Below are 21,000 nucleotides of genomic sequence, written 5' to 3'. Positions count from 1 at the left end.
GGAATTTTTTTCCCATTTTCCAGCACAAGATATGGTAAAACCAGTGATGGTGTTTAAAAGTACAACTCGTCCCGCAAAAAATAAGCCCTCACATGGCCATATTGAACGAAAACTAAAAAAGTTCTGGCTCTGGGAAGAAGGGGAGCAAAAAAGGAAAACACAAAAACAGAAAGACCCATGGTCGTTAAGGGGTTAACATATTTCACAGGAAAGCACTTTCACTTTCGTTTTTTTATGTTTTATTGTGAGCCTGTAAAAGTGGCTTAATACCTCTGACCACATTGTTGACAGCAGTGACCTGGGGGTCAGAAATGCTTCCAGGGGCGTATCCATGCTGTCCCCATGTCATTTGAGCACTGTCACTATTGTTTTGGGCACTTTTTAGGCTTTCTACAGACTGCCGGGGGAGCCGCCGCAAAAATGTTCGGGTCTCCCATAGACTAACATTGGGCTCGTTGCTCGGGTCGAGCACCCGAGTATCACAGTGAGCTCGGCCCGAGCTTCGAGCACCCGAGCATTTTAGTGCTCGCTCAACACTAATAGTGACACATCTCATAATTCCTAACCAGTGACACATATCATAACTCATAGTGTGTATACATTATAGAATAATGCATATATCTTACATTGCTAATAACATCTCATTTCACAATATATCTGTGTATATAAATACACACCGATATATATTTCATATAACACACAACTAGAGATGAGCGTTGTTCTACTCGAACTGTTCGCCAATCTCAAATTCGAGCTGTTTTGGGCGGTGTTCGAGCCGGTCGGCGAACACGAACAATTTGAGAAAAATTTGGCTGTTCGAGGTTATGTTCGATAACTGTTCGTGCACCAAAATCATAACTGGATTTTTTCTCAGTAATGATGAAAATTAATGTTAATACGCAGTTTGAGTGTACAGCGGGGCGGGGGGAGGGGCAGGGGATGGATCTCTGCAGGAACAATGAAGATCTCCATTTTTTTTTCTCTTTCCCGCATATGCAGTGGGGAGGTGCAATCTGTCAGCGTATCAGCAGCGCACACACGGAGCGAAGTGCTTTTTTTCACACAAGCAAGGGCATGTGTGATTGGCAGTGTATGTCACATGTCCTTGCCCTATAAGACCAAGCCATTTTCCCCGTCGCCACCATTTTCTCACTGCTGCAGCTGCGTGTTAGACGGCACCGCTGTTGCTGTGTGCGCTATACCTTGTTAATTTCAAGCCAATTTTCGCACAAATATACAGATAGCTTGGGAGTAGGGAATAGTTGTGATTGCAGTCCTTTTAAGGACTAGGTTACAGCATTTCCTACGACTTTTATCAGGCAGGTCTGTGCTCTTAAATAGATAGATTGTGGGAGTAAAGACTAATTGTAATTGGAGTCCTTTTCAGGACTAGGTTACATCAGTTCCTATCAGTTTTTGCCAGGCAGGTCTGTGCCAGTGCTGTGCAAGTTTTTTTCACAGCATTTGGCTGAATCTAGCAAAGCTAATCCTTTTTGGCCTATTGCAGAGTGTGTTAGTCAGTGGAGTAGCCTATCTGTGTTGCAAGATATACCACCTGTGTATAGAATACCAATTTTTTTACTGCACCTAGTGAAGTAAAATCTTTTGGGCATAGCATCATTCTATTAGTCCATCTATACTGACCTCCATCAGGTTGCAAACTGAATATAATTTTTTTCTGCATCTAGCTCTGAAAAAATATTTGGGCTTCTAGCAGTGTGTGGGACTTGGTCTATTAGTCCATCTATACTGACCTCCATCAGGTTGCAAATTAAAAATAATTTTTTTCTTCATTTAGCTCTGAAAAATAATTTGGGCTTCTAGCAGTGTGTGGGACTTGTTCTATTAGTCCTTCTATACTGACCTCCAGCAGGTTGCAAATTGAATATAATTTTTTTCTGCATCTAGCTCTGAAAAAATATTTGGGCTTCTAGCGGTGTGTGGGACTTGGTCTATTAGTCCATCTATACTGACCTCCATCAGGTTGCAAATTAAAAATAATTTTTTTCTGCATCTAGCTCTGAAAAAATATTTGGGCTTCTAGCAGTGTGTGGGACTTGGTCTATTAGTCCATCTATACTGACCTCCATCAGGTTGCAAATTAAAAATAATTTTTTTCTTCATTTATCTCTGAAAAAATATTTGGGCTTCTAGCAGCGTGTGGGACTTGTTCTATTAGTCCATCTATACTGACCTCCATCAGGTTGCAAATTAAAAATATTTTTTTTCTGCATCTAGCTCTGAAAAAATATTTGGGCTTCTAGCAGTGTGTGGGACTTGGTCTATTAGTCCATCTATACTGACCTCCATCAGGTTGCAAATTAAAAATAATTTTTTTCTGCATCTAGCTCTGAAAAAATATTTGGGCTTCTAGCAGTGTGTGGGACTTGGTCTATTAGTCCATCTATACTGACCTCCATCAGGTTGCAAATTGAATAAAAAAATTTTCTGCATCTAGCTCTGAAAAAATATTTGGGCTTCTAGCGGTGTGTGGGACTTGGTCTATTAGTCCATCTATACTGACCTCCATCAGGTTGCAAATTAAAAATAATTTTTTTCTGCATCTAGCTCTGAAAAAATATTTGGGCTTCTAGCAGTGTGTGGGACTTGGTCTATTAGTCCATCTATACTGACCTCCATCAGGTTGCAAATTAAAAATAATTTTTTTCTTCATTTAGCTCTGAAAAAATATTTGGGCTTCTAGCAGTGTGTGGGACTTGGTCTATTAGTCCTTCTATACTGACCTCCAGCAGGTTGCAAATTGAATATAATTTTTTTCTGCATCTAGCTCTGAAAAAATATTTGGGCTTCTAGCGGTGTGTGGGACTTGGTCTATTAGTCCATCTATACTGACCTCCATCAGGTTGCAAATTAAAAATAATTTTTTTCTGCATCTAGCTCTGAAAAAATATTTGGGCTTCTAGCGGTGTGTGGGACTTGGTCTATTAGTCCATCTATACTGACCTCCATCAGGTTGCAAATTAAAAATAATTTTTTTCTGCATCTAGCTCTGAAAAAATATTTGGGCTTCTAGCAGTGTGTAGGACTTGGTCTATTAGTCCATCTATACTGACCTCCATCAGGTTGCAAATTGAATAAAAAAAATTTTTGCATCTAGCTCTGAAAAAATATTTGGGCTTCTAGCGGTGTGTGGGACTTGGTCTATTAGTCCATCTATACTGACCTCCATCAGGTTGCAAATTAAAAATAATTTTTTTCTGCATCTAACCCAGCCAATAGTTTTGGCCTAATACCACAGTTTGGCCACTCAGCTCTGCTCGGTTACCATCCATTGTTTTTTTGTGCAAACAACTCCAGAGTTGTGAATTAGTTAACCACCAAAATGAGTGGAAAAAGGCCTGCTGCTGGTGGAAAGGGGAATAGGCGTGTTGGGAAGGGGAAAAAAGGTTGTGTCCGTGGGGTAGGTGCTGAAGAAAGACCATCTTCCAGCCAAACTAAAATGTCTACTTCTTTTAGCGGACAATGTGATAAGATCCCTTTCTTACGGCCACGCCAATCGCTACAAATTCCAGATGAGGCACAAAAACAGCAGGTGCTTCAACGGATATCAAGTGCTCCTTTAAGTGGGCTCTCCTCCACATCAACTTCAACATCACAAATACTCCAGTCCTCAAAGGTGTCACCCAAATCGCACTTGCTTCCTCACAGCTCCCAAATCTCCAGCTGCCCGTCTGAGTATGAGGTAGAACAGATGGTTGAGTCTGCAGAGCTGTTTACTCATACTATAGCCTGGGAATCAGAGGTCAACTCCAGCGCTTCTGTGAATCCAGACGAGGAAATGATCTGCACTGATGCCCAGAATCTTTATGAGTCGGATCCAGGACCAGACGCAGAAGGTTCTGACCATAATGTAGACCCTCATTCCCAAACTGTAACTCTTGTTGGTGGAGACAATGAGGAAGACGATGATAAGACTCAAATACCTGATTGGAGCGACAACTTTAGTTTTTTGTCAGGGCAGGAACAGGTTGGCTCTGAGGACGACGGGTGTGATAACGCACAGGGTGATGATGATGAGGTCGGAGATCCCACTTACTGTCAACCCACAGTCAGCCAAGAGATGAGGTCAGCAGAGGAGGTGGAGGAAGATGCTAGTGACGACGAGGTCAGGTTGCGCCTTCCTGGACAGAGACGTAGTACTGGAAGCACGTCAACAACTGCATCCTCAAACACAACTCTGCCTCTCACCACAAGTCGTGGTGGCTCTTCAGGGCGCATGGGTGCTAAGCCTTGCATAGCCTGGGCATTTTTTCAGATCGATAAAGATGACCCAACTCGTGTTATCTGTAACATTTGTCAGCAAAAGCTAAGTAGAGGCCAAAAAATACATAGTTTGAGTACTTCATGCATGAACCGGCACATGGACATGAAGCATAAGTTGCAGTGGGAAGCTCAGTGTGCTACAATGCGGGCCAACCACCGTCTGCCATATCTTGTGCATCCGCGGCCTCTTCATCCTCTGTGACTGGGGGGACAGCAGTCACACCTGTTTTGGGGCGCAGACCTGCCACCTCTTTACCCGCAACAGCCAGCGTGATTGGCAGGTCATCATTTTCTTTGGAGGTGGTAACACCAGCTGGTCTTGAGCGCTGTCCGACATCGATAGCACCACCTTTGGATCAAGGCAACCTAACATGTCCGCCTGCATCTTCCTCACAGACCGGCAGTTTGCCGGGGACACCCTTATCAACCCCGTCTAAGCACAATAGCCAGCCCTCGGTCCCTCAGATATGGACAAGTAAAAGACCATTTCCTCCTAGCCATGAGAAAGCTAAGAGGTTGAATTTCACCATCTGCAAGCTCTTGGCTACAGAAATGCTGCCTTTCCGCCTGGTGGACACAGAGGATTTTCGAGACCTTATGTCCGTCGCAGTGCCCCAGTACCAGATGCCCAGTCGGCACTACTTCTCAAAGAAAGGTGTGCCTGCGCTCCACCAGCATGTCGCACACAACATCACCGCTTCTTTGAGAAACTCTGTGTGTGACAGGGTGCATTTCACCACAGACACTTGGACGAGTAGGCATGGACAGGGGCGTTACATGTCGCTGACTGGGCACTGGGTAACTATGGTGACAGCAGGACAAGGGGCTGCTGTCCAAGTCTTGCCGTCCCCACGAGTTGTGCGTCAATCCTCTTTATGTCATTTTTCCTCCACTGCTTCTGCCTCCTCAACCTCCTCTCGGTCTTCCACCTGCACCCAAAGCCTGTCTGGTCATGCCACAAGCTTTCTAACTGCGCAGAAGGGATCCTGCACACCTCCTTACTATGCTGGCAGTAGGGCTCAACGTCATCAGGCGGTTTTTACATTGAAATGTCTGGGAAATGTGAGTCACACAGCTGAGGAGTTGTGGTCAGCTCTGGAGAACCAATTTCATGAATGGTTGTCTCCACTGGACCTGAAACCAGGGAAGGCCGTGTGCGACAATGCTGCAAACCTGGGTGCGGCCCTTCGCCGGGGCAATGTCACACACGTGCCTTGTATGGCTCACGTGTTGAACCTGGTTGTCCAGCAATTTTTAGCCCACTATCCCAGACTAGATGGCCTTCTGCAGAGGGCACGGTCGCTGTGTGCTCACTTCCGCCGTTCACATCCCGCAGCTCAGCGACTTACATCTCTACAGAAGTCGTTGGGCCTGCCACTTCACCGGCTAAAATGCGATGTGCCTACCCGGTGGAATTCAACTCTGCACATGTTGCAGCGACTGTGGCAGCACCGACAAGCCCTGGTGCAATACGTTCTGACGTATAGCCTGGGCCAACGAGATTCAGAGGTGGGGCAAATCACGCTGGAGGAGTGGTCTCAGATCAGGGACCTATGCACCCTTCTGCACAGTTTTGAAATGGCGACGAAGATGTTTAGTGCTGACGATGCCATTATCAGCATGACTATTCCGGTGATTTACATGCTGGAGCACATGTTAAACAGAATTCGGAGTCAGGTGGTGGCACAAGAGGAGGTGGAGGAAGTAGAGGAGGAGGAGTTGTATGCGGAAGGGCTAACATCTGCAAGGTCCAGACGGTCGGCAGCACCAGGGCGGCAGGCATGTGAGGGTGGGGGAGATGATTTTACCAGGGCGCATGGTAGCAGCCAAACTAGTGAGGAAGGTGCAGGAGCCCAGGAAGAAGTGGAGGACGAACTGATGGAAGACTCATCAGATGAGGGAGACCTTGATCACATTTCTGTTGTGCGAGGTTGGGGGGAGAGGACAGAGGAAGGAAGCATGATTGTTACCTCGCCACCAACACAACAGGGACTTGGTGCTCCTGGATGCGCAACACACATGAGTGCCTTCTTGCTGCACTACCTGCAACATGACCCTCGAATTGTGAGAATTAGAAATAATCCTGACTACTGGGTTGCCACACTGTTAGATCCCCGGTACAAAAGTAAATTTGCAGAAATTATTCCTGCCATAGAAAGGGATGCACGCATGCAGGAGTATCAGCAGAGACTGTTGCAGAATCTTACATGTGCTTTTCCACAAAATACCAGTGGTGCACGTAGTGAATCTCACAGTTCCAACTTGCCAACCGTGGGACCGTCAAGTGTTCAGAACTCAAACCGTAACAGAACCACAGTATCTGCTGGTAACATCAATTTTGCGGAATCATTTCACCACTTTTTTAGCCCATCCTTTGCAAGGCCACAGGAGACAAGAAGTCTGACACATAGTCAACGCCTAGAGACGATGGTACAGGAGTATCTCCAAGTAAACATTGAAGCCACGACTGTGTCACTGGACCCTTGCTCTTTTTGGGCTTCCAATCTGGATAAATGGCCGGAGCTAGCCACTTACGCCTTGGAGATCTTGTCATGCCCCGCAGCCAGCGTTCTGTCTGAACGTGTGTTCAGCGCTGCTGGTGGTGTGCTGACAGATAAGCGCACGCGGCTCTCCACTGATAATGTAGACAGACTCACGTTCATAAAGATGAACAAATCATGGATCCGAAACGACTTTTCTACCCCTGTGTCATCCTGGGGAGAGTAAAAGCTTGATGATTGGTTAAAATCACCCTACCAACCGTTTTAAGCTTTCAAATTACTAATCATGTTTATCTGTATCTTGACTGGAAAATAATTTGGGCTTTGTAGCAGTGTGCAGCACTGATCCTATTAGGCCATCTATAATAAGCTTCACCAGATTTAAAATTAAAAATAATTTTTAGCTGCATCTAGCCCGGAAAATAATTTTGGGGCTCCGAGATGCGCAAGACACATAAGTGCCTTCTTGCTGCACTACCTGCAGCATGACCCTCATATTGTCAGAATTCGAAGTAATCATGACTACTGGGTTGCCACACTCTTAGATCCCCCAAACTTTTCGATCAACCTTTTCATTTTAATAAAGACCAAAAAAATGGTCATTTTTGAAATTATAAGCATTAGCAGGTTGTTAGAAACTGAAATCAAACAGTTTTCAACTCAAAACTTTATTCTAGGTGATGTTACATTTTCACATAGGACCCCTTGTTCGAAAGGAGCTTCTGAACTCTCTCGTCCATTGAATTTGTCAGGTTTTGGATGGTTTCTGCTTCAATTGTTTTGCATGAGGACAGAATACCCTCCCAGAGCTGTTGCTTAGATGTGAACTGCCTCCCGCCATCATAGACACTCCTTTTAATGATGCTCCAAAGGTTCTGAATGGGGTAGAGGTCAGGGGAGCATGGGGGTCACACCATAAGTTTGTCCCCTTTTATGCCCATATCAGCCAGAGATGCAGATGTTTTATGTGCAGCATGAGATGGTGCATTATCATGCAGAAAAATGATCTTGCTGTGAAATACACGGTTCTTCTTCTTGAACCATGGCAGGAAGTGCTGTTTGAGAAAATCCACATACATTATGGAGTTCATCTTTAGCGCCTTCAGGGATCCTAAAGGGGCCGACAATCTCTCTCCCCATGATTCCAGCCCAAAACATTACTCCACCTCCTCCTTGTTGGCGCTGTAGCCGTGTTTGCGTGGGGTGTCCATCAACCAGCCATCCTCCACTCCATTCATCTGGACCATCGAGCGCTGCACGGCACTCATCCGTGAACAAAACAGTTTTGAAATCAGTCTTCATGTAATGTTTGGCCCACTGGAGCCGTTTCTGCTTGTGTGAAGTGGATAGAGGAGGTCGACAGGATGGCGTATGCACAGCTGCAAACCTCTGAAGGACCCTGCATCTTGTTGTTCGGGGGACGTTGGAGGCACAAGCAGCTTCAAAAACTTGTCTGCTGCTATGACAAGGCTTTTTTGCCGCTGCTCTTTCAACCTGTCGTAATTGCCTGTAGGAAAGAGTCCTCAATTTGCCCTTATCAGCACGCACACGTGTGTACTGTGAATCAGCTACATACTTCTTGATTGCCAAGACACTTCATCCTGATCATCGCACAATGTTGATTGTAGTCATGCCTTGACCTAAACACTCCACAATTTGTTGCTTCTCAGCAGCCGACACATCCTTTTTCTTTCCCATTTTGGCAGAAAATGTAGGCTGCTTAATAATGTGAGAGAGCCTTCTTAAGTAGTCTTGCCTTTCATTGGACACACCTGCCAAACTAATTAGCACAGGTGTCTGCAATTGCTTACAGTGATATAAAGAGCCCTGACACACATCACCATCAATGAGTTTAACTGACAAACAAACAAATTCTTCCCTTATCACTCCTAAACACTTTTTGCATAATAATTTGGAACGCGGTGTACATGTGCTTTTCCACAAAACACCAGTGGTTCACGTAGTGAATCTTACAGTTCTAACTTGCCAACCGTGGTCTGTATGGAATTGTTCAATAAAGGGCCCAAAATTAAGATAACATAGATGGGAGAGGTCTCTATGAATAGGAATTCCTAAGTATTTGATACCCTGTGAGGGCCAGGCAAAGGGAAAGTTGGACTGGATGGAATCCTATATGGATTTAGGGAGGGAGACATCGAGGGCCTCAGACTTCGCTGCATTGATTTTAAAATTTTACCATGTAACAAAGTGATCTATTTCAGCCATAACAGCAGGGATGGATATATGTGATTGAGTGATATATACTAGGACATCATCAGCAAATAGAGAGCACTTGTACTCGGTGCCTCCCACCTCAATCCACCTAATATTGGGGTTATGGCGAATTGATGAGAGCAGGTGCTCCGTCACTAGGATGTATAAGAGAGGGGACAGAGGACATCCCTGCCTTGTCCCATTGGTGATTGTGAAAGGTGATGAAAATGTTCTGACGCACCCCCTGGGCCTTGGGACACCCGGAGCCGGACCCTTTTTGGTGGATGCTGGTGGTTGTAGTCTTCGTGGCGGCGATCCGGTTCCGTGGCTCAGGGCGGTCAAACCAGTGGCGGAACTATTTATGTGGTTTTGATGTTTAAATGTCCGACTACGCCACCCGTGGATTGCGGTCAGAGTGAACCGCCGCTACAGGGCAGACCGCTAAGGCTGGTGTTGTGGGTGCAGCAGAGCGTAGCATAACTCCCCACGGGAGGAGTATAGCCTCAGGGCAGTGTATGCGGAGGATGGGGGTGATGGTGCAGGGCAGCAGCAGTAACGACACGGAGTCAGTGATGCAGTTCAGGGCCTTTACTCACAGTTCTTATTATCCAGACCACGTCTGCAGGTAACGGCTGCCCACGTCGTACTGTGCTCACCAGGTGAGGGGCTCAGACAACTCCCAGATAACTTTGGAGCGCTTCACAGGACCCCCTTTGTGTGTCCTTTGTCTGGCCTTTCTTACCAACACTTCTGTCCGGCTGCCTCGGGCCTCCTCTTGGTAAACTTGGCGCCAGTTTCCCTGACCCTATGTGGTGCCTTCCTAGCGGGTGGAGCAAGGGGCTGCGCCACATAAAATGTCAGAGCCTCCGGTTTCTAGCTGAGGGTCGTTTCCTGCCTCCACTAGTTCGGGGACCGGTCTCCCCCTTTGGCCTGACCCCTCCACGCAGGTGGATTCGGGCGTGCGGTGGCGACTCGCCCGTCCGCACCCCTGGGATCCCTTCATTCCTCGTTCCTGGAGCCTTCTCCGCTCCTCTTCCTTCCTTCTCCCTCTTGCAGGCCTGGGCCTCTGTTACTAGGCCCGCCTCCGGAGCAGAGCTCATGCAGAGCCCCTGCTCCCTGCCACTTCTGCTCAGACTTCTCTGCACTGAACTAAGATGGTGCCCACCTTTTATACTCCCTTCTCAATGCACCCAGGAACTGCTTCCTCCCTGCTCCTGCACTGCAGGGTTCCCCTTCCTCAGTGTTCCCTCCCCCCACTCCAGCCAGGGACAGGGACTGTCGTGCCCATCTCAGGGGCATATTGGTCGCCCTGCCCCACGGCAATGTGGTGTAATGCATGCAGGTGTCGGGTCCTGATCCACACTCCATCCTTATCTGAGAGTGAGATATCACACCTCTGGGTGAGGTGCAATACCTCTGTAGCAACCGAGCCCTCGGTGCTACAGTTCCATTTATCTTCAGCCTAGGTGACGTATTGTGATACAGGGCCGTGATTTTGGCTATAAAAGGGTCCCCTAGACCCCTACCCCAAGCTTTTTAAGAGAATCATATATGGCGTGCCAGGAGACTCTATGGAATGCTTTCTCAGCATCCAACGAGAGTATCTACTTACAAATTTTTAACTGCATCTAGCCCAGGAAATACTTTGTGCCTAGTAGCAGTGTTTGCTAGTCAGCGGATTATCCCGGCTGTTAAGCAAGCTACACCACCTGTAGTTTGGACACTTAATTTTTTCAAAGGAAATGCTTCGGGACCACGGGATACTTAGTGAAGAGCATCAGGAGGCACCCCAAGGCATAGGGGCTGGGACTGGCACTAGGATGCCTTGCGGTGGACAGCCGAGCTCGATCCTTATAAAAGCTTTTTAACTGCAGCAGCTTTAGTGGACGCTACTGGAGCTGGAATTACGCGGCTGCTGGCATGAGACTTGCCCTCCAATAGATCCTTGTAAATGGATTTAAAGTGTATTCATTCAAATTAGAGGGACAATTTAAATTAAAAAGCTTAGAGCTGCCTCCACCACAGGGGGGCTCTCTCGACCCACCAGCGGACAGGCACCAGTATTGGGAGAGGGGGGCTGGCCGTCAGGGTTCACCGCGGCTCTGGCACAAACCCGGCGACACGGAGGTGGCACGGGCAGGAGCGGACTGGCCGTCTCGGCTTCTCACTTTTTGGATATTAGAAGGGCATGACATGCCTATATATGTGTCTCCCCCTCCTTTTACTCCTCCACCTCTTTTCTTTTCGCATGACTATATGTACTTGTCACTTTTCCATGTGTTAGTTGTGTCTTCTGAGCAGTTTGTCAGCTTTTGGACACCTTTGAAGGTGTTTTCTATGTGTTTCTATGTGTTTTTGTTTGCCTGCCATTGGTTTTAACGGTGTTCGAAGGTGTTCGACGAACAGTTCGACGAACAGTTCGGCGAACACACGGGTGTTCGACGAACCGAACCGAACTCGAACACTACGGGGGTGGCTCAACACTACACACAACCCCAATCCAATGAGAAGTTACATAGAAAAACAGGAGGGGAAACATACCCCAATTATACCTAGATTTTCTCAAATCCTTCCCCATCACCATTTATACGGGATAATATTTTACAATTGTAAATATAGCTAGATATCATATTTTTTATATATTTATATATATAACCCCATCGCCATTTCATAGGGAACATATTTTACAATTACAAAAGTCAATATTACGTTCTTATACAGAAGACAATGGCAAAGGAACCTTCCCCGAATAGCAACCAATATGTAGAATATGTATACACACATGGAAAAATGCACATAACATAATACAGATAGAAGACCATTAGCCATAGATTTCTTCATTTTACGTATTGCATAACTTCCAAGTTGGATTGCTATTGTGTGAATTTCACAAATGTGGCATGCAGATGTCTTGTCACGATAATCCCATATATAAAGCGCACAAAGATATCATCATGTTCAACCAGAACCATAAATTCATTCAAATTCATTAAACCTGTTAAAGAATACGTATAATTAAAAAAGAAAAACAACAACCACCTTAGAAAGAGACAATGCATGTATTGATGGCACAGGTACTCAGATGTAATAGCAGGACTGGGTTCACAGAAAAGGGGCGAAAGTATTGTTTTCATTTAGGCCCCTAGGATGTAATGTTTTAAGGGACCAGATCCACCTTGTCTCCATACGAGCGAGTCTCTGGGAAATGGGACCACCCCGTATCCCCACATCAACCATGTCAATCCCTCTTACTTCCAATAATTTGGCGTCACAATTGTGGTGTATTTTAAAGTGTTTTGGTATCGTCTTGAGAATGGATACATCATTTTGTTCCGATGCAGCCAATATCCCCAAAGACATGTTCCCTCACTCGTGTTTTTAGACGTGTAGTCATCCCAATGTAGATCAGACCACACTGACATGTGGCATAATATATCACATTACGTGACACACATGTGATATGTTTTTTTATTTTATACACATGTTTACCTGTAGAATCCACAAAAGTGGTGCTTCTGATCACGTTGGGACAGGCCACACATTGGCCACACGGGATGCATCCCAAACGAACACCAAAATTATCTATAAACGTGTGGACCCTACCGCCCTCATAATGACTGTGAACCAAGGGATCTCGGAGAGCTATACATATATATATGGTCTTTTGGACTGAATTTTGTTTACATATGGATTGGTTGTCCACACTCCCCATATCCATCCAGTCTATATCTTTAGGGATGTAATATTATAAATAATGATACCTTTTGGATGTGACACCTACACTTTTGTGATACCTGTTTGTTTTTAAGTATGTTTTTAAAAGCTCTGTATGTATATTTTGACATATGCCGCGTCACTTTAAATCCTGTACAGTAAGATTTTGTTAAATAAAAATGTTTTCTAATTCTCTATAAAATGGGCCATATGTTCGTTTTTTTCTGCTTCGGCGCCCCCCAATAGAATTTCAATTGTGTATGAAAGTAGGTTATCGAAGCGGTCCATGCGAAGGAACATAACCACAATTGTGGTTATGTTCACAATTGTGGTGTATTTTAAAGTGTTTTGGTATCGTCTTGAGAATGGATACATCATTTTGTTCCGATGCAGCCAATATCCCCAAAGACATGTTCCCTCACTCGTGTTTTTAGACGTGTAGTCATCCCAATGTAGATCAGACCACACTGACATGTGGCATAATATATCACATTACGTGACACACATGTGATATGTTTTTTTATTTTATACACATGTTTACCTGTAGAATCCACAAAAGTGGTGCTTCTGATCACGTTGGGACAGGCCACACATCGGCCACACGGGATGCATCCCAAACGAACACCAAAATTATCTATAAACGTGTGGACCCTACCGCCCTCATAATGACTGTGAACCAAGGGATCTCGGAGAGCTATACATATATATATGGTCTTTTGGACTGAATTTTGTTTACATATGGATTGGTTGTCCACACTCCCCATATCCATCCAGTCTATATCTTTAGGGATGTAATATTATAAATAATGATACCTTTTGGATGTGACACCTACACTTTTGTGATACCTGTTTGTTTTTAAGTATGTTTTTAAAAGCTCTGTATGTATATTTTGACATATGCCGCGTCACTTTAAATCCTGTACAGTAAGATTTTGTTAAATAAAAATGTTTTCTAATTCTCTATAAAATGGGCCATATGTTCGTTTTTTTCTGCTTCGGCGCCCCCCAATAGAATTTCAATTGTGTATGAAAGTAGGTTATCGAAGCGGTCCATGCGAAGGAACATAACCAAAACCCAATAACTAAGTGAAGACAAAGCCTTATGTTGATAAGACCTGAATACCGCAATGGATTACAAACTGCTAAGTATCTGTCATAGGACACAAGTGTGAAAACTAATGATATAACTGAAGTAACAACTAGTGTTGAGCCACCCCCGTAGTGTTCGGGTTCGGTTCGGTTCGTCGAACACTGGGATGTTCGAGGAACTGTTCGTCGAACTGTTCGTCGAACACCTTAGAACACCGTCGAACACCGTTAAAACCAATGGCAGGCAAACAAAAACACATAGAAACACATAGAAAACACCTGCAAAGGTGTCCAAAAGCTGACAAACTGCTCAGAAGACACTCTCTTTAAAAAAGCCGGCCGGCAAATTCAGCAGCGGCATACACCGGTACCCGACAATTTAGACAAGAAGGAATAGAGCATCACACATAGATTAGATAGATAGAAACATGTCAGTCACACATATAAGAAGCACAGTGACAGTGTTGGTTATTGCACTTGTCATTTAGTGTAAAGGATTTATTAAAAAAAATATTAGTGTTTTCATGCACCGTCTCTTTAAAAAAGCCGGCCGGCAATTCAGCATCTGTACCCGACAATTTAGAACAGAAAGAATAGAGCTTCACACATAGATTAGATAGATAGAAACATGTCAGTCACATATATATGAAGTACAGTGACAGTGTTGCTTACTGTACTTGTCATTTAGTGTAAAGGATTTATTTAAAAAAATAATAGTGTTTTCATGCACCGTCTCTTTAAAAAAGCCGGCCGGCAATTCAGCAGCGGTACCCGACAATTTAGAACAGAAAGATAGAGCATCACACATAGATTAGATAGATAGAAACATGTCAGTCACATATATAAGAAGTACAGTGATAGTGTTGGTTACTGTACTTGTCATTTAGTATTAAAATAAAGGATTTATTATTAAAAAAATTGGCGTGGGGTTCCCCTTAATTTTAGGCTCTAGCGGAGGTTAAGCAGACGGCTGGGGCAGATGTTTGAAGCCTGGGAAGGGGGTAATACCCACGGAGCTTCCCAGGCTACTAATATCAGCCCCCAGCTGAATACATAGCCTTTACTAGCTATTAAAATGGGGGACCCCCCCAAAAAAATGACGTGGGGTCCCCCCTAATTTAATAGCTAGCAAAGGCTAGGCAGACAGCTGGGGGCTGATATTAATAGCCCAGGAAGGGAGCCATGAATATTGGCCCCCTCCCAGGCTAGAAACACCAGCCGTCAGCCGCCCCAGAAATGGCGCATTCATAGGATGCGCCAATTCTGGCACTTAGCCTCGCTCTTCCACGCTGCCCTGGTGCGGTGGCAGGGGGTAATAGGGTTGGGGTTGATGTCAGCTTATAATGCCAGCTGACATCAAGCCCAGGTTAGTAATGGAGAGGCGTCTATAAGACACCCCCATTACTAACCCCATAGTCAAAGTTAAAAAAAACACAAACACCCAGAATAAAGTCCTTTAATTGAAATAAAGACACAATCCTTTATTGTTCTAAATTAAACCATACTTACCATCACGCCCATTCCAGCTGAAGCCAACGATCTCCTGCAATAAAAGAAAAATAATAAAGCAACATCATCCTTACCTTTCCATGGTTCCCACGACAGCTTCAGCTCTGCTACATCGAGATGACAGGCTGGACCGCAGCAGAACGCTGCCATCCAGCCTGTCATCCCGCAGACACTGAGAAGCGCAGGCTTGCTTGCGCTGCTCAGCGTCTCTCTGTGACGACATCCAGATGAGCCGAGTTCATGTCCAATGAACTCAGCTCACCTCCTGCACGTCACTGACAGTGTGGGAAAATTCTCACGCTGAAGCGCTGATTGCAGGAGAATTTTCCCACGCTGTCAGTGACGTGCAGGAGGTGAGCTGAGTTCATTGGACATGAGCTCACCTCATGCACATCACTGACAGCGTGGGAGAATTCTCCTGCACTCAGCACTTCAGCGTGAGAATTTTCCCACGCTGTCAGTGACGTGCATGAGGTGAGCCGAGTTCATTGGACATGACCTCGGCTCATCTGGATGCCGTCACAGCGAGACAGTGAGGAGCGCAAGCATGCCTGCGCTTCTCAGTGTCTGCGGGATGACAGACTGGATGGCAGCGTTCTGCTGCGGTCCAGCCAGTCATCTCGATGTAGCAGAGCTGAAGCTGTCGTGGGAACCATGGAATGGTAAGGATGAGGTTGGTTTATTATTTTTCTTTTATTGCAGGAGATCGTTGGCTTCAGCTGGAATGGGTGTGATGGTAAGTATGGTTTAATTTAGAACAATAAAGAATTGTGTCTTTATTTCAATTAAAGGACTTTATTCTGGGTGTTGTGTTTTTTTTAAATACTTTACTAGAAATTCATGGCGGTCATGTCTAATAATGGCGTGACCCCATGAATTTTGGGCTTGGGGCCAGCTGATAATACCAAGCTGGCCCTAACCCCTTTATTACCCAGTGAGCCACCGCACCAGGGCCCTGGATGAGTTGGGTACAGCGCCAGAAGATGGCGCTTCTATGAACGCGCCATTTTCCGGGGTGGCTGCGGACTGCAATTTGTAGCGGGGGGGGGCCCAGAAAGCTTGGGCCTCCCTGCGCTGCAGATTCCAGCCCCCAGCTGCCTAGTTGTACCTGGCTGGACACAAAAATAGGGCGAAGCCCCACGTACTTTTTTTTTAATTATTTCATGAAATTCATGAAATAATTAAGAAAAAAAGGCCTTCCCTATATTGTTGTGTCCGGCCAGGTACAAATAGGCAGCTGGTGGTTGGGGGCAGCCCGTTCCTGCCTGCTGTACCTGGCTGGACACAAATATAGTGCGAAGCCCCACGTCAATTTTTTTAAATTATTTCATGAAATTCATGAAATAATTAAGAAAAAAAGGGCTTCCCTATATTGTTGTGTCCGGCCAGGTACAAATAGGCAGCTGGTGGATGGGGGCAGCCCGTTCCTGCCTGCTGTACCTGGCTGGACACAAATATAGTGCGAAGCCCCACTTCAATTTTTTTAAATTATTTCAGGAAATTCATGAAATAATTTAAAAAAAATTGACGTGGGGCTTCGCACTATATTTGTGTCCAGCCAGGTACAGCAGGCAGGAACGGGCTGCCCCCAACCACCAGCTGCCTATTTGTACCTGGCCGGACACAACAATATAGGGAAGCCCTTTTTTTCTTAATTATTTCATGAAATAATTTAAAGAAAATTGACGTGGGGCTTCGCCCTGTTTTTGTGTCCAGCCAGGTACAACTAGGCAGCTGGGGGCTGGAATCCGCAGCGCAGGGACGCCCAAGCTTTCTGGGCCACCCCCGCTGCAAATTGCAGTCCGCAGCCACCCCGGAAAATGGCGCGTTCATAGAAGCGCCATCTTCTGGCGCTGTACCCAACTCATCCAGGGCCCTGATGCGGTGGCTCACTGGGTAATAAAGGGGTTAGGGCCAGCTTGGCATTATCAGCTGGCCCTAAGCCCGAAATTCATGGGGTCACGCCAATATTAGACATGACCACCATGAATTTCTAGTAAAGTATTTAAAAAAAACACAACACCCAGAAAAAAGTCCTTTAATTGAAATAAACACACAATTCTTTATTGTTCTAAATTAAACCATACTTACCATCACGCCCATTCCAGCTGAAGCCAACGATCTCCTGAAATAAAAGAAAAATAATAAAGCAACATCATCCTTACCTTTCCATGGTTCCCATGACAGCTTCAGCTCTGCTACATCGAGATGACAGGCTGGACCGCAGCAGAACGCTGCCATCCAGCCTGTCATCCCGCAGACACTGAGAAGCGCAGGCTTGCTTGCGCTCCACAGTGTCTCTCTGTGAGGGCATCCAGATGAGCCGAGTTAATGTCCAATGAACTCGGCTCACCTCATGCACGTCACTGACAGCGTGGGAAAATTCTCCTGCACTCAGCGCTTCAGCGTGGGAGAATTCTCACACTGAAGCGCTGAGTGCAGGAGAATTCTCCCACGCTGTCAGTGACGTGCAGGAGGTGAGCTGAGTTCATTGGACATGAGCTCACCTTATGCACGTCACTGACAGCGTGGGAAAATTCTCCTGCACTCAGCGCTTCAGCGTGGGAGAATTCTCACGCTGAAGCGCTGAGTGCAGGAGAATTCTCCCACGCTGTCAGTGACGTGCAGGAGGTGAGCTGAGCTCATTGGACATGAGCTCACCTTATGCACGTCACTGACAGCGTGGGAGAATTCTCCTGCACTCACCGCTTCAGCGTGAGAATTTTCCCACGCTGTCAGTGACGTGCATGAGGTGAGCCGAGTTCATTGGACATGAACTCGGCTCATCTGGATGTCGTCACAGAGAGACGCTGAGCAGCGCAAGCAAGCCTGCGCTTCTCAGTGTCTGCGGGATGAGAGGCTGGATGGCAGCGTTCTGCTGCGGTCCAGCCTGTCATCTCGATGTAGCAGAGCTGAAGCTGTCGTGGGAACCATGGAAAGGTAAGGATGAGGTTGCTTTATTATTTTTCTTTTATTGCAGGAGATCGTTGGCTTCAGCTGGAATGGGCGTGACGGTAAGTATGGTTTAATTTAGAACAATAAAGGATTGTGTCTTTATTTCAATTAAAGGACTTTATTCTGGGTGTTTGTGTTTTTTTTAACTTTGACTATGGGGTTAGTAATGGGGGTGTCTTATAGACGCCTCTCCATTACTAACCTGGGCTTGATGTCAGCTGGCATTATAAGCTGACATCAACCCCAACCCTATTACCCCCTGCCACCGCACCAGGGCAGCGTGGAAGAGCGAGGCTAAGTGCCAGAATTGGCGCATCCTATGAATGCGCCATTTCTGGGGCGGCTGACGGCTGGTGTTTCTAGCCTGGGAGGGGGCCAATATTCATGGCTCCCTTCCTGGGCTATTAATATCAGCCCCCAGCTGTCTGCCTAGCCTTTGCTAGCTATTAAATTAGGGGGGACCCAACGTCATTTTTTTTGGGGGGGTCCCCCATTTTAATAGCTAGTAAAGGCTATGTATTCAGCTGGGGGCTGATATTAGTAGCCTGGGAAGCTCCGTGGGTATTACCCCCTTCCCAGGCTTCAAACATCTGCCCCAGCCGTCTGCTTAACCTCCGCTAGAGCCTAAAATTAAGGGGAACCCCACGCCAATTTTTTTAATAATAAATCCTTTATTTTAATACTAAATGACAAGTACAGTAACCAACACTATCACTGTACTTCATATATATGTGACTGACATGTTTCTATCTATCTAATCTATGTGTGAAGCTCTATTCTGTCTGTTATAAATTGTCGGGTACCGCTGCTGAATTGCCGGCCGGCTTTTTTAAAGAGACGGTGCATGAAAACACTATTATTTTTTTTGATAAATCCTTTACGCTAAATGACAAGTACAGTAAGCAACACTGTCACTGTACTTCGTATATATGTGGCTGACATGTTTCTATCTATCTAATCTATGTGTGAAGTTCTATTCTGTCTGTTATAAATTGTCGGGTACCGCTGCTGAATTGCCGGCCGGCTTTTTTAAAGAGACGGTGCATGAAAACACTATTATTTTTTTTGATAAATCCTTTACGCTAAATGACAAGTACAGTAAGCAGCACTTTCACTGTACTTCGTATATATGTGGCTGACATGTTTCTATCTATCTAATCTATGTGTGAAGCTCTATTCTTTCGGTTCTAAATTGTCGGGTACAGGTGTATGCCGCTGCTGAATTGCCGGCTTTTCATGTTTCACTGTTGACACTGTTCCCATCGATTTGGGCAATCACTGTAATGCCACAACCACCATGGCTGTGGCATTACAGTGAGTGGCAGACAATCCCTGCATGATTGGTGCTCTAAATAGCGCCAGACATGCAGGACACGCTTTTGGTGCACGAACAGTTATCGAACATAACCTCGAACAGCCGAATTTTTTGCAAATCGTTCGGGTTCGAACAACTCGAACACCGCCCAAAACAGCTCGAATTTGAGATTGGCGAACAGTTCTAGTCGAACACCGCTCATCTCTAGTAACAACTCCAAATACATATAAATGTGTAAGGCAGCCAATAAATGTGATGATGTTCCCTTCTAAAAAGCCATAAAGCATTCGAGGAATGATGTTGGTGATGGCCACAATTTCACAGGATGATAAGTTACTGAGTAAAAAGTACATAGGGGTGTGAAGAGATGGATTGACGTATGATAACACGATGATTAGTACGTTTTCAAAGAAGCTCACGCAGTAGATGAACAAGAATATGATGAAGTAAACAAATTTAGTAGCATTAATAGTGTGAAATCCAACAATGATGAAATCAAGAACTTCACTGCAACTTTCATTCATTGTCTATGGTATAAACAGAAAAGGAGATGAACTTTTTAATGTATTTGTCAAGAATTCTAAATTATCTACAGTACAGACCAAAAGTTTGGACACACCTTCTCATTTAAAGATTTTTCTGCATTTTCTTGACTATGAAAATTGTACATTCACACTGAAGGCATCAAAACTATGAATTAACACATGTGGAATTATATACTTAACAAAAAAGTGTGAAACAACTGAAAATATGTCTTATATTCTAGGTTCTTCAAAGTAGCCACCTTTTGCTTTGATGACTGCTTTGCACACTCTTGGCATTCTCTTGATGAGCTTCAAGAGGTAGTCACTGGAAATGGTCTTCCAACAATCTTGAAGGAGTTCCCAGAGATGCTTAGCACTTGTTGGCCCTTTTGCGTTCACTTTGCAGTCCAGCTCACCCCAAACCATCTCGATTGGGTTCAGGTCTGGTGACTGTGGAGGCCAGGTCATCTGGCATAGCACCCCATCACTCTCGTTCTTGGTCAAATAGCCCTTACACAGCCTGGAGGTGTGTTTGGGGTCATTGTCCTGCTGAAAAATAAACGATGGTCCAACTAAACGCAAACCTGATGGAATAGCATGCCGCTGCAAGATGCTGTGGTAGCCATGCTTGTTCAGTATGCCTTCAATTTTGAATAAATCCCCAATAGTGTCACCAGCAAAGCACCCCCACACCATCACACCTTCTCCTCCATGCTTCACGGTGGGAACCAGGGATGTAGAGTCCATTCGTTCACCTTTTCTGCGTCGCACAAAGACACGGTGGTTGGAACCAAAGATATCAAATTTGGACTCATCAGACCACAGTACAGTTTTCCACTGGTCTAATGTCCATTCCTTGTGCTCTTTAGCCCAAACAAGTCTCTTCTGCTTGTTG

General features: G+C 45.4%; 1 pseudogene; it reads right to left on the bottom strand.

The window, feature by feature from the left end:
• LOC141257125 (olfactory receptor 11A1-like) overlaps positions 1-19,934 on the bottom strand; it is a 35,400-nt pseudogene extending 15,466 nt beyond the window's left edge.
• Positions 19,935-21,000: the final 1,066 nt, after the last annotated feature.

The sequence above is a fragment of the Phyllobates terribilis genome, unplaced genomic scaffold (genome assembly GCF_046119375.1).
Source record: "Phyllobates terribilis strain yellow unplaced genomic scaffold, ASM4611937v1 Scaffold_1__5_contigs__length_1240528914, whole genome shotgun sequence".
Classification (NCBI taxonomy): domain Eukaryota; kingdom Metazoa; phylum Chordata; class Amphibia; order Anura; family Dendrobatidae; genus Phyllobates; species Phyllobates terribilis.
The sequence above is the reverse complement of the archived record's forward strand: the minus strand, read 5'-3'. Positions and strand labels throughout refer to the sequence as shown.